We start from the raw sequence: 11,675 nt of genomic DNA on the forward strand, positions 1-11,675 counted from the left end.
ATTTATTTAATTAAAAAACATTTTGAGCAACAATGTTTTTAGATGGTATATTAAATGTAGATATTCAAACAAAGTTAATTATTACTGTATAGAAGGAAGTGGTTAACAGTTATAATTAATCTAAGCAATTCTTGTTAATAAAGAGAAATTTTAATGATTAAGGTTTTCTGTAAATGGGACAAAATTTACTGTTTTTATAAATCTTCAAAATTTATTAATAATTTTAATTCAATTAATTTGATTCAAATATTTTGAAAGCAAGCACTTTCATGATGATAATGAAAAATATAGAAAGTTGCAAAACAAACACAAATATAAAAAACAAGAATTTTTTCCTCTCAGTTTTTATTATGTATTATTATATTAATGAGCTACATTTTATTCTGATATGCTTTTGCATTATACATTGTTTAATCATCATAATATTGATACCAATTTAAATATTCTATATAGCTGTTCTGAAAAACAAAAAAAATTCTTTGAAATAAACTTACATGCATTCTCACTAGACATAATTGAACATAATACAATGACTCAGATATTTTTCCTTTTTTAGATATAGATATGAACCAGATGTGTATATGTATAATTATGCTTATTGCTATTATAGGCCTAATACACATAATTATTTGCATATTTATATATTAACATTAATATATAGTAAGTCTCCTGTTTAAAATACAATTCACAAGATATGTATTTATAGAATAAAAGATCATCAGCAATTTAATTTTAAAATAAAAATTTGCTATGTAAAAAAGATAAAAAGTTTATTGCAAGAAATGTCAAGCTCAAATATATAAAATTTATGAATATACAGATACGACTTCTGAGCAACAATACAGTTTGATATAACACTAGTCATTGTTTTGTAATTAAATGCAACTAGGTAATTAGCAAAATGTTTAATACATTAACAGTTTTAAAAATACAAAGGTCTATAACATTACATTTAGATTTCCTTGACTATTTAGAAGTGGTCTCTCAATCTTTAAAAAGCTTAATTTTATATTTTTGAAAGTATTTATTTCTCATTAATATCAGAGACTATATATGCTCTACAGTAGAGTGTTTCAAATAAACTGTTTAAACTTGTAATAGGTAGGCTATAAAAACCAATCTTGTAATGTAGTTTTCATTTAATCTTTATCTTTCTTTTTGGCCGGGGAAATGCCAAACATATCTGCTAGTTACTAATAAAAACAAATACTTTCAAACTTTAATAAAAATATAAATTTGAGTGTTTTAAACACTCAAAGCTAATTTCATTATTCCTAAAAACTTGTGGAACATTTTCATTTAGTTTAAGTTCAAATGCACAAAGATTTCCATGAAAAGCTGTATTCATAAAAGTACAAAATGTAGAATGCATTATTAGTTCTGAATGGAATTCTTTCAACCATGGGCTTTCATAGAAAAAGTCAAATGGTCACTTGCTTCTCCCTGCAATTGAGTAAAAAGTGATTGAGATATGCAACCTTACTCTTGACCATGGAATGCTTTGTCTATCCTTTTTGTGTTTTATAATCTACTTGTTAAAAAATAACCCCAAAAAATTAAATAAAAATTTATTGATTTAATTATTTGTCTTCAAGCTTTGCCTCTCTGAAAATTTTCTGCAGACCACCATGGTCTCAACACTTGGTGTGGAACAGTTCCAACACAAAACTACCCACCTCTAGAATATAGAATTATCATAAAAACTATTGAATTATGAAGTTATTAATTAATGCCTGAAAAATACTTCAAATCCCATAAAAAAAAGCTGGTGGAACCAGGTTAAAAAGTAAAATTCAGCAGAAACCTCTGAATAAAAGAAACTTTTGAAAGTCGTGGCATAAGAATAGTGGAACCAGATTTGACAGTAAGACTCAAGACTTGAGTAATGTGCGCATTACAGATATTATAACTACAGGAAGTTTTGGATGAAGCAATGTCACCATGATAATAAAGCAGGAAAACAAGCATCGTCACAGAAAAAGACTTTGTGCCTTAAAGTTCTTTCACTGATACTGTTCAAAGATGTTGTAATGTTCAGCCAAATTATTGTAAGTGTAACGAATTTAAGGCTTAAAGCCTTTTTTCTGTGATGCTTGTTTTTTTAATTTATTATCATGGTAACATTACTTCATCTAAAACTTCCTGTAGTTGTAGTCTGTGTAATGTGCACTTTATTCAAGTCTTGAGTCTTACTGTCAAATCTGGTTCCACTATTCTTATGCTACAACTTCAAAAGTTTCCTTTATTCAGATGTTTCTGCTGAGTTTTACTTTTTAACCCGGTTCCACCAGCTTTTTTATGGGATTAAATATACTGATTTACTCTCAAGAACATTTTACAACAATATAAAATATTTTGATCATCTCAACTTTACATTATTAAATATTTTTGAATTATTTTAATACAGCTTGGTGTACAAAATATTTTTTACATATATCTAAATATATATAATTTACGTTAGTTCTTTAAAATTTTTTTTCAGTAGTTATCCTATAGATTCAAATTTCTTACGAAAAGTATTGATAATTAAAACAGATGACTCTTAATATATTATGTTTTATTGATTTATCAAAATTTATTTAAGAAGTGTACTATTTGTGAATTATTATTAGTGCATGACAATGTTAAGAAAAATGCAAGTTATGATGAATAAAATACAATGTACTCAAAAGCACACAAACCTTTAAAATTTTTATCAACTTCTTATTAATTTTCCTAATGTCTTAAATATTTGATTGATTTTAAACATTTATAAATTAAATTAAATTTAAGTGAATAAAACTGAATAAAAATAAACTTTACTGTTTATAATTAAATAAAAGCTATGTAGTACATCAATCATATATCAGAAAATCAAATAACCAATAAAATATATTCAAAATAATTTAAAACTTCTTTTTCTTACACATGTTTACTCTAAATTTTCTATTTCTAGAAGCACTATTGAAAATAGGTTTTAAGTCATACAATTTTCTATCATTTCTGCAGTTAATTCAGAATTTTAATTTTGATATCACTTTCCTTTCTTGCCATCAGTTTGTTTAATTTGAAAATATTTATATAACATATTTTCATCAAGTAACATTTCCTGACATTATTTATTTAGACTGGTAAATTAATGAAAAATTTAATTTGTACATTTCAAATTGCTATGCCACATTTTATTACTTGCTATTTAATAACTTTGTACAAAATGAACCATATACAATTGATTTCTTCAGAACTTTGTTTTATTAATTTTTCGTTTGTTTGAAAGATCTTATATAAAAAAAAATATTACACAATGTGATGTATCATACAAACTATAGAAACTTTATTACATATCTCTACATTTTAAAAAATTCAAAGACAGAGAAAGAAGAAAAAACATTATTACTGGAAAATTTAATAATTAATTTTCATGTATATACAGCATAAATAATAATCATTTTATGCATTAAATCAACATATTTGCATAAACAACAACAAAAAAATAATCTTAAATTTTAGAAAGTCAAAAATTTAAATGACAATTCAACACAAAGAACCTAAAAAATATTCATAATGCTATCCTTTAGTTAATCAATTTACTAGTATTTTAATATCTAATACAAGAAGTTTTCACTCTCATCTTGTATACTGCATCTCTGATTCTGAGAAAAAGTAATTGCTTAATTAACTTTTCTCAGAATCAGAGATGCAGTATACATAAACTACACTATTTGTATATTTCAAAATAAAATGCTTTAGCTCATATAGCAGAATTGGACTGGTAAGCAAAGATTCAACAGTCTGAATCAGGGGTTGCCAAACTTTTTTAACCGTCAACCCCCAACCACTTTCCAAAACCTCACATTGACCCTCACCGTAAAGTTTTATTACAAGTATAAGTGTATGAGCAAAAAAAAAAAAAAGTTGCAATCTTTGTATAAGCAAAAAAAAATAAATAAATAAAAGGTTGTGACCCTTTAGCCATATCGACCCCTCAATGATGTTGCATTGACCCCTGAGGGTCGATATTGACCACTTTGGCGACCCCTGGTCTGAATACATCTTCTAACAATTACTACTTTATCATCTTGTGAATACATTTCAAAAAGTGACTGGATACAAAAACTTTTATATATAAATTTCAATTTATATTTATTAAAACTAAAAATATTGATACAGTTATATTTTTCCTATTGCTATTACTATTATTATTATAACAACAACAATAACAATTTAAAAAGCACAAGAAACTCTGCTGTATTTGTTGACCTAAAAGCATTTGACTCATTCTATGTTCAAGCATTAGTTAAAAAACTTAATCAGAGAGGATCCAGAGGAAAAGTCTGTTTCAATTTTGAAATTATTTTCTACATAAAAAGTTAACACAGCAATTAAACATCATTACTATACCTGATACATTTAAAGCTATTTTATAGTAATCAAATATTTCTTGAACTTATTTTCTCTTGTATTCCTCAAGGAAAAATAAGTTGGGATGTTTTCTTATCTATTTAATTTTTATATGCTGAACATCAATCAGTTGTTTTTTAAAAAAGTAGATAAAAGTTAAATTTTTGATAAGATATACTATTGCATACTTTATACATAATTTGGTTCTTGCTCTAAAAAGCTCTACAGTGTAAAATTATTATAAAGTAGTCTCAACAGTTTGAGGTTCCATATACAGTTTGAGGAACTACAACCCTTAACCTAAAGTAAACATGCTCGACCAGAATGCATAAAAATTACATACTTTGGAAATTCAAACCGAGTGTGTGATGCGACACTATACAACTGAAATTGTAAACACACTGAAAGGTCTAACATCAGCTTTCAATTTATTACATTATGAAATGATATACAGTAGTTGCCAGATAATTCTAGATATGGTTGCCATTTGCCCTGTATTGTTCAGGACATACACATATTTTAAGTGCAATAGTTAAGTTTTTTGTCAAGCTATACTCAAACAATGTGATAATTTGGCAAGAAACAAAAATTTTTAGCAGTTGAAATTTAATAAAATTTTGCAATCTTTTGGAATTTCACATGAATTATTTGAAAATTTTGATGATTACTGAAATATGGATACACTACTAAAGAAAACTGCATTTTCTCAATCTATAACAAATAAATCAAATTCCTTATCTCAATCTGTTTTTCATTCATAGTATCAATATATCTTAAAAAATTCCTTTAAGAAACAAGTATATGTCAATAAAAATTGGATTAAATATAAAAAGGCTGTTAGTTCATTTTAGATTGCTTACAAATAGTAAAAATTTATTCAATGTTTATATTGCTTTTACAACAGATCATTGAAATTGGTGAAAATCACAAGAATTTGGTTCTCTCCTAAGAGACTGTGAAATTTTCTAAAGTTTATGAAGTCAATAACATTCTTGTAATATTACAATTAAATTTACCTCAAGACATTCAATTGGAATTGAATGATTTCTCTAGATTTTTAATATACAGCTTAAATAACATTTTTCTTTTTGTTGTTAAAGAACAAAATGGAAATAAGAAGTAAACCCAATACTTGTGCATTAAAAACAATTTATGTAACAAGTATATTCCTCTGTAACAGGAATTCAACCTTATTACTAATAAATAATTTGAATATTGCTACTTTCATTTATAAGAATTCAGTATTGTAATAATGGAATTATATTTCATTTTAAGAAAATTAGATCCTAAATATCAAAATAGATTAATGTTATGATTTTGCTTTTGATTAATCTATGCTTTTAATCAGAATTCATAAATTGAATTAAAATAAAATATATAATAAAATTTACAATGTAAAAACATTATTTAAAAAATTCTATAATCCATTCTGTTATGTTGAAACAGTTTTTAAAAATCTTAAATATTGTTATACATAAACAAATTTCAGTTTTCATAAGCATTAATCGATTATCAATTTTATGGGAATTTGATTAATTCGTTCAGGAGACTCCAAAAAATAAAAAATATATACTTTTTTACTACATTTATTTATATGTAATAGTAAAAATACATATATATGCAGTCTTGCATTTTTATTAGTCATGTTTTTTTCCGTTTGTGGGTGTTAAAGAATCTGTCTAATGTCGATTGCTTTTCTCTTTTCTTCAGGATTTTTTGGAAGTAATTAATAGTATTGTAATCGTAGAGATCTCCAACCCAATAAACCTTATTCTGGTTTGGATGCCACTTGGATGATCGTTGTCCCACTTCTTCAAAAGATCTTTAGTAGCAGATGTCGCCACTGGTCCTCTTTAGTCTTCCTGTTTTTCAAAAGAAAACACATCTCGCTGAGTTTCTTAGTATTCTTCATTTGAGAGTTCTTGGAGCTCTTCTGTCATCAGATCAGTTTCAAGTTCCATTATGAGCTCTAAAATGTTCTTTATTTCTCAGATGTGATTTTCATTACCATTAGCAGCTTGAGACTTCTTGATATATCATTCATAGTTATGATTGTATCTACTGTAGACCCGTTCAAGCCATACTGCCTAGCAACATCAGACATCTTGTGCCTACTTTCTACCTTGGCTATTATCTCTTACTTGGTTTGTATGGTGAGCACAATTCTTGACACTCCTCTTTTTAGGGTCCATAATATTAATCAGTTTCTTTTTTAAATAAATAGTTCAGAAAAGCACTTACAAAAATTAGAGAACAGAAATTAACTATCCCACAAAAAAGTATTTAAATGCAACGCCTGGATGAAATTCGAAATTTGTATTAAAACGTTAATGAATATCCGATGGGCCAGTTAAACTTTCACCTTTCGTAAATAAACCCCGATGCAAAACTTAGCAAGTGTCCATCTGACAGTCTCGCAAAGACTATAAAAAAATTATTTTTCAGAAAGGTAAACAAAAAGCTGGAATTACAAGGGAAAGTTTCAAAATTCGGAGAAATACTATCTGATCAGTATCGGGTTAAGCGGTGATTTTGACATCTCCCGCACTCTGAAAGGTTTTGAATTGTTACTTGACAACAAAAGAAAATCAATTGGTATTCATTATTTTCTGTCGCTTCTTTTTATGTTTGTTCAGTAAAGTGTTCGTCATCTGATCATAAAAATCTTTTGCAAAAGTGTTTGTTATCTGAACTGTTCGTTAACTGATCACCCACTGTATATCACTAAATGTCTTTTTGCTGCTGAGATTTATTAGATTGTAAACATTTGCCAAATAAAATGAATCTCAGCAGCAAAAAAAGGTGTTTAGTGATATATCTTGGATTGATTTGGCCTTTTATATCTCAAAAATCAAAATTTATAGAGGTGTAAATTTTTGTGAACTATTTCCTCCTGTTATTTTTGAAATTCATATTCTAAAATATTCTAAATTACCAAATTGTCAAACTAATTATTTCTGTTTTAAAGAAAACCATGCAGTAAACTTTTGAAAAAATGATACCATCAGGACCAAGATTATCCTGCAGTTCCAAACTATCAGTTATTTTAAAATGTTTTATAAAGTAATGATACTTTCAATAATGTATAATATCAAAAGTGAAAGAAATGGTTATAGAGGAAGCATCCTTATAAATGTATCTTAAGAAATAAAATTCAACAAAATTGTGAATGCCACACTTGAATATTAATTTAACATGTTTTAGTTTTTCAGATGATATTCATTACATTATTACATAAAATTGTTTTTACAATAAGTAACTCCTTTCAATCTTATCATTTTCTTCAATCAGCTTTTTGTTTTGGTATAGTCAATCTATATAGAAAAAGGTGGATTATTTAGATTCTTATTACAGGTATTCTTTTCATTGTTCATTAAAGTTTTCCTTTAAAAATTTTTGAATTTATTCTATTTAAATGTTTTTAAATTTTATTTATTCCTTAACTATATATTTTCCATATATTTTTAGTTTATCTTAGAGTGATTTATTGGAATATTTCAAAACACATTCCAATTAGTTCTTTTGTTTTTACAATACAGTGCAGTCTTGCTACTAATCTGTACTAATTTTTTTCCTTTTTCCACTAAATGTTTCAGTTAAGAACACAAAAAAGTCAGATTACTTTTTTAAAAAATGAGAAATTTGTAACAATACTTAAATAAATATATGTAGCAAATACAATATAAAATTTTTTAAAAAATATATTTGATTGCAGTCTATTTTGACTCTTGTTCATTACATATAACTGCTAATCCAAACAATATTCTGTACAATGATTAGTTTAGATTAATAATTATAATGCATTCTTGCTAATTTTAATTATAAATACAATGAATGTTATTGAAAATATGCAAGGAATTGTGAAGAGCTTTCAATAATCAGTAGAATATTTTAGTTCCTGTCATTTGACAACAGTAATAACAACTGGCATAACAAATTCTGAAACATAATACTGTTATAAATGTTCTATTCTTTTAAGAGTTTTATTATGTTATACATTTTGTGTGTATGTGCATTTAGTTAATCAGATGATATAAAAATAGGTACAATACATAATAGTAATTAATGATTAACTTGTTAAACATTGTCAAGATAATATTTAAATGAAAAAAGAGTAATTTTATAAAAAATTAAACATTAATACAAATAAATAAAAAATAATGATTCAGAGAATTTTTCAGCCAATATATAGTTGAATATATTCTGTATAAGAAAAAATATTTACATTTAAATTTATAAAATTATCAGCAATATCTAAATTTCAAATAAGATATTAAGGATAAACTTTTTGAAATAATAGTAATAATAATGAATTATTATTATGCAAGAATTAAAAATTAAACAAAAATCATTTCACTTTGAAAACAGTATATTTATCTTAAAAAATTCCAATGTTCTTTATGATGTGTAAATTAGATATGTAATAGTTTTTAAAAAACTTTTTAAACTTGTTTTGAAAACAATCGTATTGTGACCGGTGGGCTATCACCTGTCACAGACTGGTACTAAGGTGACACAAACCCCACCCAAGGGCATCATCCCCTCAGATATTTTTATAGTAGGCAAGAAGATCCAAAGATAGCACATTTTTGAAATCATCATCAATCTTATAATTTCCAAAAGTCTGTTATGTGAAGTTGGTCTAGATATTTCATCAGTCCAGAGGATATGGCACCCAAAGCCCCTACACAATTACCACAACTCTGGTACTTTTGTTCCACTACTAAATCTCACTATTTACAGTATTCAGTTTTTCTTGCTCTTTTTCAACAATCCTTAGATCTCTTGGGATTACAATGTCAATTAAATAAACCTTTTTCTTATTCATCTATATATATATATATAGATGAATAAGAAAAAGGTTTATTTAATTGACATTGTAATCCCAAGAGATCTAAGGATTGTTGAAAAAGAGCAAGAAAAACTGAATACTGTAAATAGTTAGTAGTGGAACAAAAGTACCAGAGTTGTGGTAATTNTATATAATATAAAACAAAACAAGGTATTAAAAAATAAATATAAAACATGAAAGCATTTGAGTAAATATCTTTTAGTTTTTACATTCTGAATAAAGCATTTTGATTAAACTGAACAATTATTTCTTTTGATAAGTTTAAAAAAATGAAGCATGTCAAATTCAATACAAAGATTACAAAAATCACATTAATAATTAGAAAATTTCTTAAAATATTAAAGTTCTTAATTCTTGTAGGTTTGATTCAAATTAGTCATCTTGGAAAAAATGTTGCTTTAAAGATTTATTCAAATTAACAACCAATACTAACATTGCTACTCTTCTTAAAATAATATTTAATACTTAAAAATTTTCATTTCATTTGTATCTAATATTTACATATATAATACAATTGATACAAAAACAAATTTACTAATATATCATGGGCTATTTAGCTGTCAAGATCATATTTGATAAAAGCATTTTAAAATTCTGAAGTAGCTAACTGGCAATAAATCTACTAGCAAGTATTTGTAATGAACTGATTACTATTAGTAATCAATTTTTGTCAAATATATCAAAAAATATATATTTATTTTCCCTTACAAAAAAAAAAGAAAAATAATAGTTAAGGTTAATATGAATCAAATTTTAATTTTACAAATAGCATATTTATGTATTATATATACATTTTCAAATGTGGTTAATACGATTAAATCATTAAAAAAAAAAGTGCAGAATTTTGTTCAGTTATTTTTTAAATAATTCAACATATATTCCAAATATTTTTCAAAAGCCATCATTATTATTTCTATAATTTTGAACATATTTCCTACGTTATTTTTTCCTGATATAATTTTATTTTTTTTGCAAATGCATTATGTTGTAAGAATTATATAATTTTTTTAATATCAACCATACTTGAAGAATGCAAATGATAATTTTTGGAATTATACAAGCAATGCTAGAATTTTATTAATTTCTAAATGGTATTGATAATATTTAAAATAATTAACAAGATTTCATTTATATAATATACATTTCTTAATCATAAACAGTTTACAAAACTTGACACTAAATAAATAAATAATGCAAATTTCTTAATATAAAAGAAAATTATGTCATTCATTCTTTTCAAAGTGAATCTTTATACTATTTTCACACTGAAATTTCACATATAGCTTAAGATTTATCATTAAGATACCATTTTTCCTTTTATTTTAACCTCATACACTTGATCATTTTATATCCTCTCTCTCTCTCTCTCTCTGCAGCATAAATATTACATACAAAAAATATCATCCGATTAGTTACAAAATGAACACGGTTCTATAAAAAAAAAAAAAAAAGAGGGAAAAAAAAGACATCAATAACCGTGCCCACAAAGCATTTTACTCTCTTAATTAATTAATGTAAATCAGATACGAAACAATGAACACATTTATTAATTTATTAATCTTTTTTATATATTAATGAAGCTAGCTTAGGTTATGGGACTTTTTGATCAAAGCTTTCATTCTTAATTCATTGACAAACATTTTCATCATTATATTAAATCTTTCTTTTCTTTTTAATAAGTTGATAAACGAATTCATTCAATTGTATATTATATCATTAAAATCTCTAGAAAATAAATAAATAAATGAAGATTTTATATAACCCATTTCATTCATACAGATCCAGTTTTAACACATGTAAACCAACAGATTTATATATCAGTTCCAGCTTATTCACCAGAGATTGCGTTAATCACAGATAGGTTATATTTAACTTAAATATTTTTTAAAAACATATACGATCCAAACTAAATTATTAATGAATTATTTTTAAAAAATACTTACAAAAGATGAGGATGAAGACCATGAAAGAGCTAAGCCTAACTATTTTTGATGAGTTTTATCTTTACATAATTTAATTAAGCGAAGATTATATATACGGTATTATTAACCCATAAGCTAATCATAGTTAGGAACTTAACTGAAGTTAATATTCACCGAAACTGGAATGTTTCAGAACCATTTAGCTTGTATCTGCTGTGCTATCACCTTTCTGATCCGGAACCGAAGACGACGTCACCGCCTCATAACGGTCGTTGGGAGAAACATTTTTTTTTTTTTTTCTAATTTTTCCTGTCTCTTTAGTGTCTTGATTCTCACCTGAATCATTAATAATTTTCTTTTTTTTTCGAAATAATTATAATTATATTGTTTTCCTTTCTGACAAGTTTAATTTCCTTTTCTTATATATAAAAATCTAATACGGTAGCAATTAATTTTTATCAAAAGTTAAATTACAAGTCATTAAAAATATATTTGAAGAATGCTTAAAATAATAATAATAA

The 11,675-nt window shown here is 25.4% G+C and overlaps 1 protein-coding gene across 3 annotated transcripts in view; it reads right to left on the reverse strand.

Annotated features, from left to right (window-relative positions):
- Nucleotides 1-11,415, reverse strand: part of LOC111618752 (protein FAM49B-like) — a 60,154-nt gene extending 48,739 nt beyond the window's left edge. For all 3 annotated transcript variants that reach the window (XM_023360334.1, XM_023360316.1, XM_023360340.1), the window contains exon 1: nt 11,176-11,415. The gene's annotated coding sequence lies outside the window, so the exon portion shown is untranslated. The remainder of the gene's footprint in view (nt 1-11,175) is intronic.
- Nucleotides 11,416-11,675: the final 260 nt, after the last annotated feature.

This window comes from Centruroides sculpturatus, unplaced genomic scaffold (assembly GCF_000671375.1).
Source record: "Centruroides sculpturatus isolate CEXI.00-Female unplaced genomic scaffold, Cexi_2.0 scaffold67, whole genome shotgun sequence".
NCBI classification, from domain to species: domain Eukaryota; kingdom Metazoa; phylum Arthropoda; class Arachnida; order Scorpiones; family Buthidae; genus Centruroides; species Centruroides sculpturatus.